At 50.7% G+C, this 15,795-nt stretch overlaps 1 long non-coding RNA gene across 1 annotated transcript in view; it reads left to right on the forward strand.

Moving 5' to 3' along the window:
* The first annotated feature begins 393 nt into the window (after window positions 1-393).
* Window positions 394-15,795, forward strand: part of LOC307179653 — a 103,122-nt gene continuing 87,720 nt past the window's right edge. Inside the window, exon 1 of the long non-coding RNA XR_013825497.1 lies at window positions 394-723. This is a non-coding gene — a long non-coding RNA (uncharacterized lncRNA). The remainder of the gene's footprint in view (window positions 724-15,795) is intronic.

A 15,795-nucleotide genomic window follows, 5' to 3' on the forward strand; every position in this document is an offset into this window, starting at 1 on the left:
TTATTAGATATGTTTGCAGTTTTTTCCCCCCAGTGTGTGTTGTCTTTCGATTTTCTGAATGAGGTTTATCACACAGTAGAAACCTTTAATTTTATAAAGTCCACAGAATCCCTTGTTTTTCTTTCTGGACTGTTTTTTTGTGTTGTGCGTTAAAACCACAAATCTTGTGATGGGCATGACCAAGCCCAAGCTCATATCAATTTTCTTTTATGTGTTCTCCTATAATTTTGAATAGTTTTGCATTTCAAACTTGTCTCTGAATCATTTTGTGTGAATTTGGTGTAAGTTGTAAAGCTCGTGTCTACATTCATTTTATTCCATCTGGTTTCCAATTCATTGTTCATTAACTACTTTAGAGAAGCTATGGGATATTGTCCTCATTTGTTTGATTTCCACAATTTAATGGGTTCAGCAGTTCTGCCAGCAGGGTCTCTGTCTCCAGTGACCCGTGAGGGAGGGGCGGCCTGCACTTCCCGCACCGACCACAGGGTGGCGCTGATCCCGCCTCTGTGACCCACAGGGCATGCGCGTTCTTTGCGGAACGCGCTCTGAGCGCAGCTGAGGGGAGTTGTGTCTCCTCAGGCACCGCCGGGTTTTGGCTGCTGACGGGCGCTCGGTCTCCTCAAGGACTCGTTGTGGTTTCGGCTTCAGGACAACGTGGGGCTGCGTCCACGCTGACGGGAGCTGGGTTTCCTGAGGACGCAGGCGACGCCGGAGGAACAGGTGAGGAGACAGTGAGGAACAGTGGGGAGAAGCCTCCTGGGGGCGACTGACGGCTGCGGGGGTCCGTCTTCATGCGACCCAGGAAGGCCTTGGTGTGCAAAGCTGGGTGTTTGGTCAGGCTGGTGTGCGGTGGAGCCGCGTGGGTTATGGGGTGTGCAGTCTTCCCCGCACCGTTTACCGTGGGGCTGCCCTTCCGCTTGGTGTGTCCTTGGCCCCCTTCTCGTAACTTAACGGCCCCCTCCCCCCCCCCCCCCCCCCACCGTGCAGGATGTGTTCTGGGCTCTCCGTCCCGTCGCTCTGGTCTGTGCGCCTGTTTTGAGCCAGTTCCGCACTGTTTTGGGGACTGTAGCTTCGTGATGAAGTGTGAAGTCAGGGAGGGAGATGCCTGCGGCCCGTTCTCCTTTCTCAGGGTCGCCTTGGCTCTTCGGGGTCCTTTGTGGCTCCACACACATCTTAGGAGGATTTGCTCCATTTCTGTGAAAAACACCATTGGAATTTCAGGACGGCCTGCCTTCCCTGTGTGCACCGCTTTGGGTAGAACGGACATTTTAGCATCAGTAATTATTACATTCCATGAGCACGGGGAGTCTTTCCACCGACTTGCGTCTTCTTCAATGTCTTCATGAGTGTCTTAAAGTTTTCAGGTCTTTCACATCCTAGGTTAAATTTATTCCTTGGTATTTTGTTCTTTTTGATGCAGTTGTAAATAGGGTTTTTTTTTCTCTTTCTGATGGTTCATTATTAGTGTTTAGAAATGCAGTTGAGCTGTGTGTACTGATTTTGCATCTTTACTGAATTCATTTATTATTTCTATCAAGTTTTTTTGGTGGAATGGTGTGGAAAATTGAACTTCCAAAATCCCACTGTTTCTACCACATCCAGGTCACGCACAACAGGGAAGAAAGGGAAGTCCTTTATATTGGGAAGTCCTAATAATTCTTTCCACAGTGCCTCTAAATGACATGTGGACTTGGGGTGAACTGGATCTGGGTAAGGCTTGGCCTCTGCATGGAAGTTTGATATTTCCTCTGCCTTTCTGGCATGGTTTTGACATGGTGTTTTGAAAAGTACTTGGCTTTCCAGTAATTTCAAACGTACAGACAGCTTTACATACAGAAAAGCAAGTCCTGTATCTTCATTAAATATATTCCTAAATATTAATGTTGACATTATTTAAAATGGAGTTGTTTTCATAAGTTCTTTTTCAGATTGTTTATTGCTAGTATATATGTATAAGATAGATTTTTGTGAATTGATATTTTTTTCTGTTACTTTGCTGAATTACTGATTAGTCAAATAGTTTTTGTTGTTATAGGAAGTTTTATATTTAAGATGGTGTGATCTGTGTTCTGTGAATAGACATAGTTTTAATTTTTCCATTCACATATGGATGCCTTTGGTTTCTTCCCTCAAAACTCTGGGTAGAACTTCCAGTACACTATTATCAGTGGTGGAGGCCAGCTTCCTGGCCTTGTTCCTGATTTCAGGAGTGAATCTTTCAGTTTTTAACATTGAGCATGGTGTTTGCTGTGGCTTTGTATACTACTCTTTTTCATATTGAACAAACTTCCTTTTATTCCTACTTTCTTGAGTGCTTGTATCATGAAATAGCACTGGATTTTGATTATAGCTTTTCCTGCAATAATTGATAGGATCATGTGCTTTGACTTCACTTCTTTATAGTTCTTCAGTACATTGCTTAGGTTTAATATGTTGAACAACCTGACATTTCCAGTGTAGAGATACTTGTTTATGACATCATCCATTTAATGTTCTGTTGGCTCCATGTTGTTCTAATTTTGTGGAGGATTCTTGCGTTCATATTTCTAAGGTATACTGGTGTACTTTTCTTTCTCATGATGTATTTGTGTGACTTGATTAGATGTGGCTTGGTGTTGGTGCTTTGAAGGGTCAGCATTAGGGCTGGGGCTGGGTTATGGTTGCCCTAAGCGACCCTGACGTTGCAGCCCAGGCCGCCCGCCTCTGACCACTGCGTCCCCTCGCCAGCTCTGGCCCGGCCTGCTAGAGACTCTCCCCATCCTTGGAGGGCAGGGCTGACCGCCCCTCGACCTCCCTCCCCCCTCTGCCCGTCCGTCCGTCCTCCCTGATTCAGGACACCCCATCCTCCATGAGGCTTCTGGATTCCGGCCTGGGGGACCCACACACCCCCACGAGCTGTGTCGACCACGAGGATTGTCACCTCAAGAGGCCCCAGAAGACGGACTCCCCGGGACCTCAGTATGGGACTTTGTGTGCAGATGGGCCACCACAGAGCTGCCCGGGGTGAGCTGAGGTCACTGACCAGTGTGCGGGCGTCCTCATGGGGGGCATTTGGACCCAGACACACGGGGGAGAAGGCGATGTCATGGCAGAGACGGAGACGGGGCTGGGAGTGGCCTGGGACTGACTGACCCCAGAAGCCGTGGAGGAGTGGGCCCCCAGCACCTTGACCTTGGCCTCCAGGCCTGAGAGGAAACGTCCCCTGTCCCAACCCCGCCTCCCATCTGGTGTTCTGTGCCGGGGCCACAGGAATCCCACACCTGGCCTGCGGGGCGTGGCGCTGTGCTTGCTGACACCCAGGACCGTCACCGGCCTCCCCCCCTCTGGGCATGACCCCCTCTCCTCCTCGGTGAGGGACCCAGGGCCCAGGACCTCCGTCCCACACTTCCCCATCACAGCAACCTGCCCCACTGCCCCAGCCACCCCTGGGGCATCTCAGGCCCCAGAAAGGAGCCGCAGCAGCGTGGTGACTTGGCGAGTGGTCACAGGCCACCGCACCCACCCCAAGACCTGAGTGTGGCCATCTGAGGAGGGACCCACAAGCCCCCCGACCCAGGCGCCCCGTTTCACAGGGCAGGTCCTCTTGCCGAGTCTCTGGAGGGGAGTGTCGAGCAGGGGTGACTGAGGTCTGTGAACATGTGGGCCAGAGAGGTCCTCCCCAGGAGTCCAGGCACAGTGAGCCCGGGGTGTGTGCATCCCTCCCCTCCTGTACCCCACGGAGTGAGGATAAAGCCCCAGTGACCCCCAAGAAGAGACAAGACACCCAGAGGACTAGACCATCCACAGACCGGGGACTGAGTGTCCACCTCATTTCTCTGGAGAGAACAGTGTGTTCACCGGGACTGCAGCCGGGCCCATGTGCCCACAGACACCCAGCTTTAGTGAACCAGCCACACAACAAACCCCCTTCCAGGGTCCCCTGTGTTACTAGACGCAGCCTTCAGGGCAGGGGGCCGGCCCAAGCGAGGGTGCACGTGCTCCGGACACGCACAGCCCGTCCCCCTGCCCATCTCCCGGCCCCCTCCTGCACCCTGTGACCTCAACCCCTCAGGAACCCTCCTCTCCAGGCTCCGAGCACCCGCATTTCCCACCTCCACCCCATCACTCTCCACTTCAGTGTGCCCGTTTCCCCGCCAGGTGAAGTGGACGGGAAACGTCCCACACTGGTGTTTTCAGCAGCGGAGACGGGGCTTCCTTTTTCTTGCCAGCTGGGGTCTGGCCGGACATCAGGGTCTGGCCCTGCAGGGAGCAGCCCCGATCCCGCCCTGAGTATAACAGCTTCAGGGAATTCTGGGAGCAAGAAAAAAGAAGGCGCGGAGGGGGTCCCCTACCCTGCAGTTGGGGTCAGAAGTCGGTGGGGAGGATCTTGGGGCCCTGGAATCTGAAGGGCCCCCCCTACCAGGGGAGGGTTAGGAGACCCTGGGTGGCAGTTAAGCTGAGTCCAAGGCCCTCCTGCGTAAGAGGTTTCCTAGCCCCGGGGATCCTGAAGAGGCCAGCTCCCTCCTCCCCTCCACCTGCAGGCCTGGTCCCTGCTCTTGAGAGATTCCCTAGGGTGGGGTCCTGGTGCTGGAGGTGCCCCGATGCTGTGGCCTCCTGGGTCTCCAGTGAGGATAATGGGAGTGGGGGAAGACCTGTTCACAGAAAGGGAGCTTCTGCTGGAACAGAGCCTGGGTCTGCTGCCCCCGACCCCAGGTGCTCTGGGGCAGGAATGTGAGAGCTAGAATTTGGCTAGAATGCAACTGTGAGACCCTGAGGGGTGAGGATTGGCTGACCTGGGCAGCCTGACCCTGCCGGCCAGCCCTCCCCAGGTGTGCCTGCGTTGAGGTCAATATAAACACCGCTCCAGGCAGCAAGAGCCCCTGCAGCTGGGCCTGACGCCATATTCTCTGCCCCGTCAGCAGTCTCGGGGCTGGGCTGCTGGGAGGGAGTGAGGGGCCATGGCTCTGTTGGTGGCCCAGTGTGAGTGGGGCTCTGCTGGACTTTCTGCAGGAGTTGCCGGGCTGCCACCTCCTAAAGGAGAGGATGTGTCGCCCATACCTTCTGCTGGAATTTCTCCGCGGGCAGAGGTGAGGAAGGAAAAACGCAGTGGGGGCCGGGACAGGAGGGGTACCTCAGGCAGGGAAATGGAAAGCTTCCAGAAGAGCGCCCGGGGCCAGGACCATCCTGGCTGGCCTGCAGGCACCAACTCGGCCTGCGTGCTGTGGCTGGTGTGACTCCAAGCCCTTTCCTCTAGGCTTTCAAGTCCTTGCACACATTCAGGTGTTTTACTTGGGAAGGGTGGGAACAGTTCAGCAGCAGCTGGCCTGGGGCTCAGCTCACGTTTACTCACAGACGCCTTGGCACCATCCCCCAGCCTTGCGATGAGGACACTACTTGCGGGGGAGCTGCTGGCTGCATGGGAGACGATTCCCCACCTCTGACCAACTTCAGAATTGTTTACCACTGGAGCAAGTGCCCTGATAGGGTTTCATCTGTATAACTAGTGGGTTCTTGATTAGCAACGTGAAGGGTGACATCAGAAGTCATGAATCAGGATGGAAATACTTATCCCCAACAGGTACAGGCGTAAAAACCAGGGGAGGCCGTGTGCAGCCGGCACCCTTAGGGATGAGCTTCTGACTGACCCCTCAACATTCTGGTGTCCAGCCACTGCTTTATTATTTCTGAGGCCCAATGCTGACCCTAAGCGCTCTGTAACCCAGCCTCTGTGGGCCTTTAATGAGGCCCGCACTCCAGGATCCTACAGAGCAGGGTCTGTGTGACCATTCTGTGGCTTCTGTAACAAATGACCACAAGCTGGGTTGTTCAAAACAACAGGAATTCATCCTCCCCCAGTCCTGGAGACCAGACATCTGAGATCAAGGTGTTGCAGGACAGAAGTCTCTCCGAAGGCTCCAGGATAGGGTTCTTCCTGCCTTTTCCAGCTTTTGGGGGCTCCAGGCATTCCTAGGCTTGCAGCTGCATCCCTCCCGTCTCTGTCTCTGTCTTCATGTGGCTTCTGCTCTGTGTCTGTGTTTCTCCTCTTTTGTCTCTCATAAGGACTTTCTCAATTGGATTGAGGGCCACCCTAACACAAGATGACCTCACTTCGAGATCCTTAACTACATATAGAAAGACCCTTTTCCCAGATATGGTCCTGTTCACGTGTTCTGGGGGGGACACATCTTTCGGGGCCAGCATTCAACCCATTGTCTGTGTATAAAATAGCCCTCATTTTAGGAGATTGCCAAGGTCCCGTATAGACTGGCACAGACAGCAGCCATGTGGGTGGGGTCTGGGCAGAGTGAGGACCCTGGAATCACCTGGAAAGGATGAAGTCCTGGCTGCATTAGGTGAGCTCTTCTACCACGGGGCACGTGGAAACAGCCACTCCACTCTGTCCGTGGAAAGGGACCCAGTGCCGAGTCCAGAAATGGTTATATTGGAAAGCGGGCTTTCCTGGATTTCATCATCAATAACATCATGTAACCAATAACTATGGGCTTGGAATCGGTTTCTGGCACGTGATGACAGCACTGTCTCTTTAGGCTCATCCAGCCTAGAATAGGAATGTTTGAAGGAGAAGAGTTTGGGAGATTGCGAAGCTTGGTTGTCAAGGAAACTGAGAAGGTTTGTCAAGGAAACTTCTCCCTTAAACTGAAGGCAGGGCTGGGAGAACTGAACTCGAGGGATCTTTTAAAGGGGCTTCTGTGAAGCACCATCACCTGAGTGGTGGTCTCAGCATGAGCTGGGGTTTGAGAAAAGTGTGATGAGATGAAGCCTGACTTTCTGTGACAGCTGGGGAGGGGTTTGTAAAGTACCTTGGGTTTTAAGGTAAAGTTTGTTGCTGGAACAAAGTGTCTCCCAAAACTGGGCTGGAGCTCAAGATGTGTCTGTCCCCTTCTTGTGAGAGTCCAGGGCAGGTGAGTGTCAGGTACCAAGCTTGGGCCCCCTTGTTTCTCCTCCCTGCTTCCAGGTGAGGTCTCCAACCAGCAGGGTGCGGTGAACAGCTGATTTTCATGCCCTCTGTTGTAGGATGCAGGCTGGCCAAGGCCCTCAACAACTTCACCTGTTTCCCTTGGTAACAGGAGACAGTATGCCCCAGCTGGAAGAGGTGGGAAGGCTGGGAGGTGCAGGGTAACTGTGAACAGGAAAAAGGGAAATGGGTTCTTATGGCCAGCTGCGCAGCCCTGTTGTGACGGTCACCTGGACGGTAGCCCACAGACATTGGGTCCTGTGAAGCTTCAGTGCTTTGTGGTTCTGGAAATCCTATAGGAGACGGTCCACAGCAGGTGAAGCTAATGCTCTCAGTGGAGCTGGTGAAGCCAAAGATCTGCAGTTCAGACTGAAGGTGCCGATGTACATACAGGACAAAACCATCTCGTGTGATTGGACTTCAGGCACGTTTAACATGAATGCAGCCATGTTAATGCCTAGCATCTTCTATCTTGTGCTTCCCCTCAGGGACCCCCTCCTCAGTTCCTGGGGTTCCTGTAACCCACGTACAGGGGGATGGAGAGTGGGCTCTGTCCAGTCTGAGCCCTGAGTTAACCCTGCGTGTGAGTCTGCTCAGGACCGCCGTAACAAATAGCACAGACAGGGCAGCTTGGGTAACAGACCTATCTCCCAGTCCTGGATGCTGTCGGAGATCAAGGTGTGTGCACGCTGGCTTCTCCTGAGGCCTCTCTCCTTGGTGCTTAGACAGCCATCTTCTCCCCAGGTCCTCACATGGTCTCCCCCTGTGCCTATCTGTGTCCTAATCTCTTCTTGTAGGACATCAATCCTATTGGATTAGGATCCACCCTGGTGACCTCATTTTTACCTTGATCACCTCTTTAAAAATCCCATCTCCAAATACAGCCACATCCTGGGGTCCTGGGGGTTAGGGATTCAGCATGTGAATTTGGACGGACGTGACTGAGCCTATACCATCCTCCTTAGGAACCAAGTGTGCTTCAGTCCTTCCTTCCCTCAAGTCACACGAGTTGATGTAATGGCTCAAGGAGAGGCCACTCGTGCAGAGTTTGTGTCCCAGCTGGGGAGCCCTTCTCTGCTCTCTCTGATCAGGCTGTGGCAGTGCCTGCCCAGTCCTGAGGTGAGCAGTTCTGGGGTTTTCTGCCGTGTCTCCCGGCCTGCTGAGGTGCTCATTGTCAGGGAACTCAGGAGCCAGCAGCCTAGTGGGGATGCCGGGGACTCTCAGGGCCTTGGCAGATGTCTCTCCCGGCAGATACCCTAGCGAAAGTGGGGAAACATTTGGGGGATTACAGGCGGGAGAGAGTCAGTCTCGTTTATGCTTCAGAAAGACCAGGTTGCGGTGGGATGTGAGACGCACCGTGCAGGCAGGGAGCTTTGTCAGGCCTGATGGAGGAACCAGGCACAGGATCAGGCTTGGGCCAGGGCTGTGGGCATAAAGGGGAATTAGTGTGGGAACTGGCCACAGACTGTTGTCAAAATCTCGGCTTCCCTGTGCACCGAGGCCAAACAGAAATTCGGAGACAGGGATTTAGGAGGAAGAGAGAGATGGCTTTATGTTTCTGCCAGGCAGAAGGGAAGACACAGCTGGCTAGCACCACAAGAACTGGGCACCCCCCAGCTCCTTGAGAATCAGGGAAAATTTTATATGTGGGACTCTCGCAGTCTGGGGTATAGGATGACGATAAAAGTAGTGAAGGTCTTGCATTCTTCCTTTCCTTTGCATTATTTCAAAACAGTCATAGCTGGCATCAGGCCGCGTGGTAATTGGGGTCCAACAGTCTGGTAATTTCATACGTTTGCCTCTGGTTTATCGGCGGTGACCTCGTTTCTGAAATGCAAAAACTATAGGGGGTGATTTGTTATGAGGGGCATATAGAATGTAAGTGCTGGACATAATAAGGTTAGGGAGTGAGAGGCAGGGGATGTAACTCACACAGAGTCAGGGGTGATGTGTGCTAAATGTAAATTACATAGTGTCAGGGAGTGAGGTTAGCTTTGAAAAGTACAAATCTAGTTATTACAGATTAGTGACAAAGTAAAACAAGGAGTGATGAACACTTTCAGGCCAGGTTATGTTTCTTCTCTAGCCTGTTCGCTGCTCCCTTTGTTTTCCTTGTTCTCAGGAGAAGGAAAACTTCATTTCTACTTTTGCTGCAACAAGACTGGAGGAGCAGATGAGAGTCACTGGGGCACAAGGAGGGTGGGAGCCTGGGAGGCCCCAGTGTTACCGAACAAAACGTGGGTCGGCTTGCCCGAGTAGAGTAAAGCCAGTCTACTGACACCTGGTGTGGTGAAGGAAAGTGCAGCTTTAATTGTAAAAGTGCCAATACAAGGAGGCCAAGTGGCTTGTGCTCTAAAACCCCAAGTTCCCTGAAGGATTTCAGTAAAGCAATATTAAAGGCCAGGTGAAGGAGGGGCGTCGCAGGGTATGTGATCAGCTGGTGCACAATTCTCTGGTTGATGGTGAGGTAACAGGCGGTTAACATTATAAATTCTTAGGCGCTAGAAGTTCCGGGGCTACATGTTCATGATCATCAAGTAGTTAAGTTCTTCCGCTTGGTGGTGGTTTTAGCATCTGTAAAACAACTCAGGAAGCGTGTATCAGATACTGTTATCCAGGTACTTCAGAGAGGAGCTATAGCAGAGCATGTGGGGGAGGGGTCTGTCCTGGAAAGGCCCAATAGGGTCCTGCTTGATTACACCCGGTGCCTGGGCTCGGCAACCTGGGAAGGTGGGGCTGCTCCTGGGTGTGGGGAGCTGTGGGCCCAGTCCTCTGAGGGGCCTGTTAGCCCCCAAGGTGAGATGGGGGTGCAGTGGCTGGACAGAGGCGTCTGGCCTGAGAGAGGGGTCCAGGCTGGAAATGTCACGGGAATCATCAAAGGGAGGGAGGGGAAAGGCCAATGGGGGCAGGTAGGTCACAGCGGACTATGTGCAGGTGACTGCGGTCCTGGTGGAAGCAACTCAGAGCCACAAAGGAGTGGCCGTCAGGGGCTCAGCTCCATTCTCCTGTTCCTTTGTAAAACTGCTGTGTAAGAGTTTGAGACACCGCCAGGAGACGTCAGGGCCCAGTGCTGCCATGGCTTCATCAAAGGGCCCAGGGGGAAGAGAACCACTGCAGGTCCCGCCCATGTGCGCACTGGGAATGAGCCCCATCGGGGCTCCTGGGCTCACAGACTTGAGGGAACCTCTGTCCTCAGGACCGGTCTTCCTCCCTCCTCTCACCTGCTGGTCAGAGGCCCAGGAACCCCCAACCTGGCTCCACACCCAGGGCCTGGATTCTGGGACAGCTTAGGGGTAAGCAAGACCCTCACGCTCCTTTATCTGCCTGGGGGTGAGAATGTCTTAAATGCTGCAATTGACTGATTATGGAGGGCTGAGTGTTTCCAGCAGGTATGGGTGGAAAGGGGGCGTGAACTTCCTGTGCCTGCAGGGTCTTCCCAGCGTGAAGATCTGTGTGTTTCCCCCGGCCAGTCAGCATCCTCCCTGGAAGCCCAGATCCAGTATTACGAGGGCAGAGGCTCTCCCCTTGCTTATCTGTAACTTCCCACTCCCACAGCAAGGCTGTGGCTGGCTCCCTGGCTCCCACCATCTGCCATTTATCTGTGCATTGCTCCTTTCCAGGTTACATGTGCAGAGGTTTCAGAATTGTTAGCTACTACACCCTGGAAAGAACTTCGTAGAATAAAGCCCACTGTTTATATACAGTCCATTTTGCCTTTAGTCTACAGATTCCATTCATTTCCAAATGTGACTTAGGTCACCACCTTTTATCCCATCCCCTACAGTGAGTTGCTTCCATATATTTCTAATACAGTTAGATTCTGTGACATTTTGTATTCCATCCTACAACATTCCTACATCCTAAATAACTAAATTTGAATAGATTATGATTGGCCCCTTGGGCTATGCATATCTGTGGGCTTAGACAAATGCATAGTGACAGGTATCCACCCTAGAGTATCATGTGGACTACTTCAGACACCCCACCCCATGATCTGCTTATCGTCTACGTAGCTTTGCCTTTCCCAGAATGTCACCAATGGGGTCATACTGTGTACAGCCTCCGCAGACTGAAGTTTTTCACTTAGCAGTATATACTGAAGATTTATCAATGTCTTTCCATAGGTTGGTGGTGCCTTCTTTTCTGCTGAGTAGTATTCCACTGCACATGTATGGGAGGAAAAACAATTTTCCCTCTACTTTTCTAGGTTCTTGGTTGAGGGCCCCCCCTGCCCCTGTAATAAAAGATTACCAGGAGAAAAGCCGAAGTTTAATAACATGTATACCTTCTGAATACAGGGGGGATACCATGGAAAACTGAGTCACGCCCTGAAATGACCAAAACCATCCCCTTAAATACTGTCTTCAGCTAAAAACAGAAGAAAGATGCTGGGGAAGGGGGGAAGGCCAGTTATGGCAGGTTATCATGCAAAGCACAGTAAACAAGGGTATGACTGTTTGCACATTTAAGTCAGGACTTCCCCATTGAAAAGAGTTACCTAATATTTAATTATCCTTCCATTTTGGGTGCAAAGAGGGACATACCCTTATAAATGGAGATTTCTCTGTTGTAAATGTCCTTCATAAAACGGCAATCTCAGTTTTCTGAGATTTCTTAAAAAATGTATTATTTTTGGCTGCATTGGGTCTCCATTGCCGCGTGCAGGCTTTTCTCTGGTTGTGGCGAGCAGGGGCTACTCTTCATTGCGGTGTGCGGACTTCTCATTGTGGTGGCTTTTCTTGTCACGGAGCACAGGCTCTAGGCGTGTGGGCTTCAGTAGTTGTGGCACACAGGCTCAGTAGTTGTGGCTCGCGGGCTCTTGAGCGCAGGCTCAGTAGTTGTGGCTCACAGGCTTAGTTGATCTGCGGCATGTGGGATCTTCCCGGACCAGGGCTCGAACCTGTGTCCCCTGAATCGGCAGGTGGACTCTTAACCACTTAGCCATCAGGGAAGCCCTTTTTTTTAAAGCAGACCAATAATCCTTATGCCAGAGAGACATATTTTGGGGTGGCGTATTTTACTCGCGTTGACATGAATGTACCCCAATTTGCTTATGCATTCATCTTTTGAAGGATATCCTGATTTCTTCAAGTTTTTAGCCATTATGGAAGTGCTGCTCTTCATAATTGCATCCTTCTTTTCATTTGGACACAGATTTTCAAAGCAGTTGCCTAAATATTGCAAGTGTGATTGTTGGATCCCAACATGAGACTTGTTTAGCTTTGGAAAAAACTGCCAAATTGTCTTACAAAGTGGCTGCACATGCATCCCCCCAGGTATGAGAGAGAGTTCCTTTTGTTCCTCACCCTCTAGCAATTGGTATTGTCATATTTTTGGAGCTTAGCAGTCCTAATAGGTGTGCTGTGATAGCTCATGATTTTAATTTGTAATTCCCTAATGGTATATGATGTTGAGCTTGTTTCTTTTTCTTTTTTTTTTTTTTTTTTTTTTTTTGCGGTACGCGGTCCTCTCACTGTTGTGGCATCTCCCGTTGCAGAACACAGGCTCTGGACACGCAAGCTCAGCGGCCACGGCTCACGGAACCAGCTGCTCCGCGGCACGTGGAATCTTCCCGGACCAGGGCAAGAACCCGTGCCCCCCGCATCGGCAGGTGGACTCTCAACCACTGCGCCACCAGAGAAGCCCTTGAGCTTGTTTCTGTATGACTTTTACTATCTGTATATCTTTTTTGGTGGAATGTCTGTTCAGATCATGCTGTTCATGTTCATGCTGAGAGGAGCCCTGTCTCCTCAGGACCTGCTGGGGCTTTGGCTTCTGGAACACGTGGGGCTGAGTCCACGCTGATGGCCGGGCTTCGGAACAAGCCGGGGTCGGGTCCACACTAACAGAAGCCGGGTCTCCTCAGGACCCGCTGGGCCTTCAGCTTTGGGACACTGTGGGGTCCAGTTCATGCTGACAGGAGCCTGGTCTCCTCAGGACCTACCAGGAGGTGATGCTGCTGAGGGAGAAGGTGAGGAAAAGTGGGCAGAAAGTTCCTGTGCGTGGCTGACCGCTGAGGGTGTATGTCTTCAGAGGACCCAGGAGAGGAAGGGCTTGATGTGGAAAACTGGGTTTTTGGCCCCTTTTGTGTGTGGTGTAGACAGAGTGCAGTGTTGTTCTTTGGCGTGTGGCGTCTGGTTTTCCCAGCACCATTTATTGAGGGGACTGTCCTTTCCCTGGTGTATGTTCTTGGCTCCTTTCTTGTGAATTAACTGACCACATACCTGTAGGTTGATTCCTGGGTTCTCTGCTCTGTTCCTCTGGTCTGTGTGCCTGTTTTTGGCCCATTCCACACTTTTTGGGGACTGTAGCTTCGTAATGTAGTGTGAAATCAGGGAGGGAGACGCCTCCAGCCCGTTCTCCTTCCTCAGGGTCATTTTGGCTCTTCTGGGTCCTTTGTGGTTCCACACACAACTTAAGATTATTTGTTCTGTTTCTATGTAAAATGTCATTGGACTTTTGGTAAGGATTGCATTGAATGTGTACATTAATTTGGCTAGACTGCATATTTGTTTTAAATTAAACAAAAATTTGGGTCACACCATGTAGCATGCAGGGTGCGTGATCTTAGTTCCCCAACCCGGGATTGAACCCGCGCCCCCTGCAGTGGGAGCACAGAGTCCCAACCCATGGACAGCCAGGGAATTCCCAATATAGAATGCATATTTTCACAGTATTCTTTTTCTTTTTCTTTTTTTTTTTTTTTTTTGCGGTATGCGGGACTCTCATCGTTGTGGCCTCTCCGGTTGCGGAGCACAGGCTCTGGAAGCACAGGCTCAGTGGCCATGGCTCACAGGCCCAGCCACTCCGCGGCATGTGGGTTCCTCCCAGACAGGGGCACGAACCCGTGTCCCCTGCATCGGCAGGCGGACTCTCAACCACTGCGCCACCAGGGAAGCCCTTGTTTTGTTTTGGTTTTTTGCGGTATGTGGGCCTCTCACTGTTGTGGCCTCTGCCGTTGCAGAGCGCAGGCTCAGCAGCCAAGGCTCACGGGCCCAGCCGCCCCACGGCATGTGGGTTCTTCCCGGACCGGGGCAGGAACCCACGTCCCCTGCATCGGCAGGCGGACTCTCAACCACTGCGCCACCAGGGAAGCCCCTCCATTTATTTTCGTCTGTTCAGTGTCCTCTATCAGTGTCTTCCAGTTTTCAGTGTGCCGGTCCTTCATGTCCTTGGTTAAATTTACTCCTAGCTATCTTTTTGGATGCAACTGTAAGTGGGATTTCTTTAAAATTCTTTTTCTGATGGTTCATTATCAGTGTATAGAATCACAAATGATTTTTGTGCATTGATTTCTCTCTTTTTTTTTGTATACTGCAGCTTTACTGAATTCATTTTTTAGTTGTAACAGTTTTTTGGTGGTTGAATGTGGAGAACTAGAATTCAGAAATCCCACTGTTTCATCTACATCCAGGTCATCCACAGCACCCAAGATATAGTGGCTCCGAATATAATCTTCCCATGGTGCCTCTTGTAGTATGTGGACTCCTACAAGGGTGATTAGCATCCCCACTGTGGGTGAACTGGATCTTGGTAGGGCTTGGCCTCTATAACAGAGTTTGATGTCTGTATTTCTGGCGTGGTATGACGTGGTTGTTTTGATAAGTACTTTATTTTCTAGTAAATTTCAAGTGTATAAAAGACTTTAAATAGCAGTATAAAGTTTTCCATCTTCACAAAATACTCCAGTTTGTTTTACCCTGTGAGAGTGGGATGGCCACTCTCCCAGGGAGCCAGCACATAACCCCAAAGTGAGGAATAATTAAGGTTTCCACATTATAATCCTATCGACTGACCCACTTCAACTTTCACCAGCTGCCCCAGCTTTGTGGAAATGTAGTTTGCTATTCGAATCCAGTTTTCTCTTCTTGGAACCATCACTAGGGCTTTTCCTCACTTTAAAAACCTTGCTGGATTGAAAGTGTACAAGATGAGCATGATCTGGGTGGTTTTTCTGTATGGCTTCTTTCACTTAGGATGTTTTCACTGTTTATCCGCACTGTAACATTGATCATTATTTCATTCATTTTTTCCATTGTGATTAAAAACACATAACATTTGCCATTTAAACCATTTTTTAAAAGCTTTTTAAAAAAATTATTTTCTATTCTTTGGCTACACGCAGGCTTTCTCTAGTTGCGGCCAGCGGGGGCTACTCTTCATTGCCGTGTGCAGGCTCCTCATTACGGTGGCTTCTCTCGTTACGGAGCACGGGCTCTAGGCGCACGGGTTTCAGTAGCTGTGGCACGAGGGCTCAATAGCTGTGGCTCACGAGCTTAGTTGCTCTGCGGCATGCAGGATCTTCCAGGACCAGCGCTTGAACCCGTGTGTCCTGCAATTGGCAGGCGGATTCTTAACCACTGTGCCACGAGGAAAGCCCCATTTAAACCATTTGTAAGTATAGAGTTCTATGGCCTTAAGTACATTCACATTGTTGTAAAAATATCCTCACCATCCATCTCCAGAACTTTATTTTCCCCATGTGAAACCGTAGCCATTAAACACTAACTCACCTCAACCCCTGGCAACCTTATTCTACTTTGTCTTTGGATTTGACTTATCTGGATACCTCATACTAGTGGAATCATAGAACGTTTGTCCTTTTTGTGTCTGGCTGGTTTCACTTAGCATAATGACTTCAGGGTTCATCCACATTGTAGCATGTGTGAGAATTACCTTAGTTTTAAAGGTTGAATCGTATTCCATTGCGTATATACTACACTGTACTTATCCATTCATCTGTTGAAGAATGTGTTGTGTTGCTTCCACCTTTTGGCTATTGTGAATAATGTTGCTATGAATATGGGGTACAGATATCTGTTCCAGTCCTTGCTTTC

This window comes from Stenella coeruleoalba (genome assembly GCF_951394435.1).
Source record: "Stenella coeruleoalba genome assembly, chromosome: 21".
Lineage (NCBI taxonomy): Eukaryota > Metazoa > Chordata > Mammalia > Artiodactyla > Delphinidae > Stenella > Stenella coeruleoalba.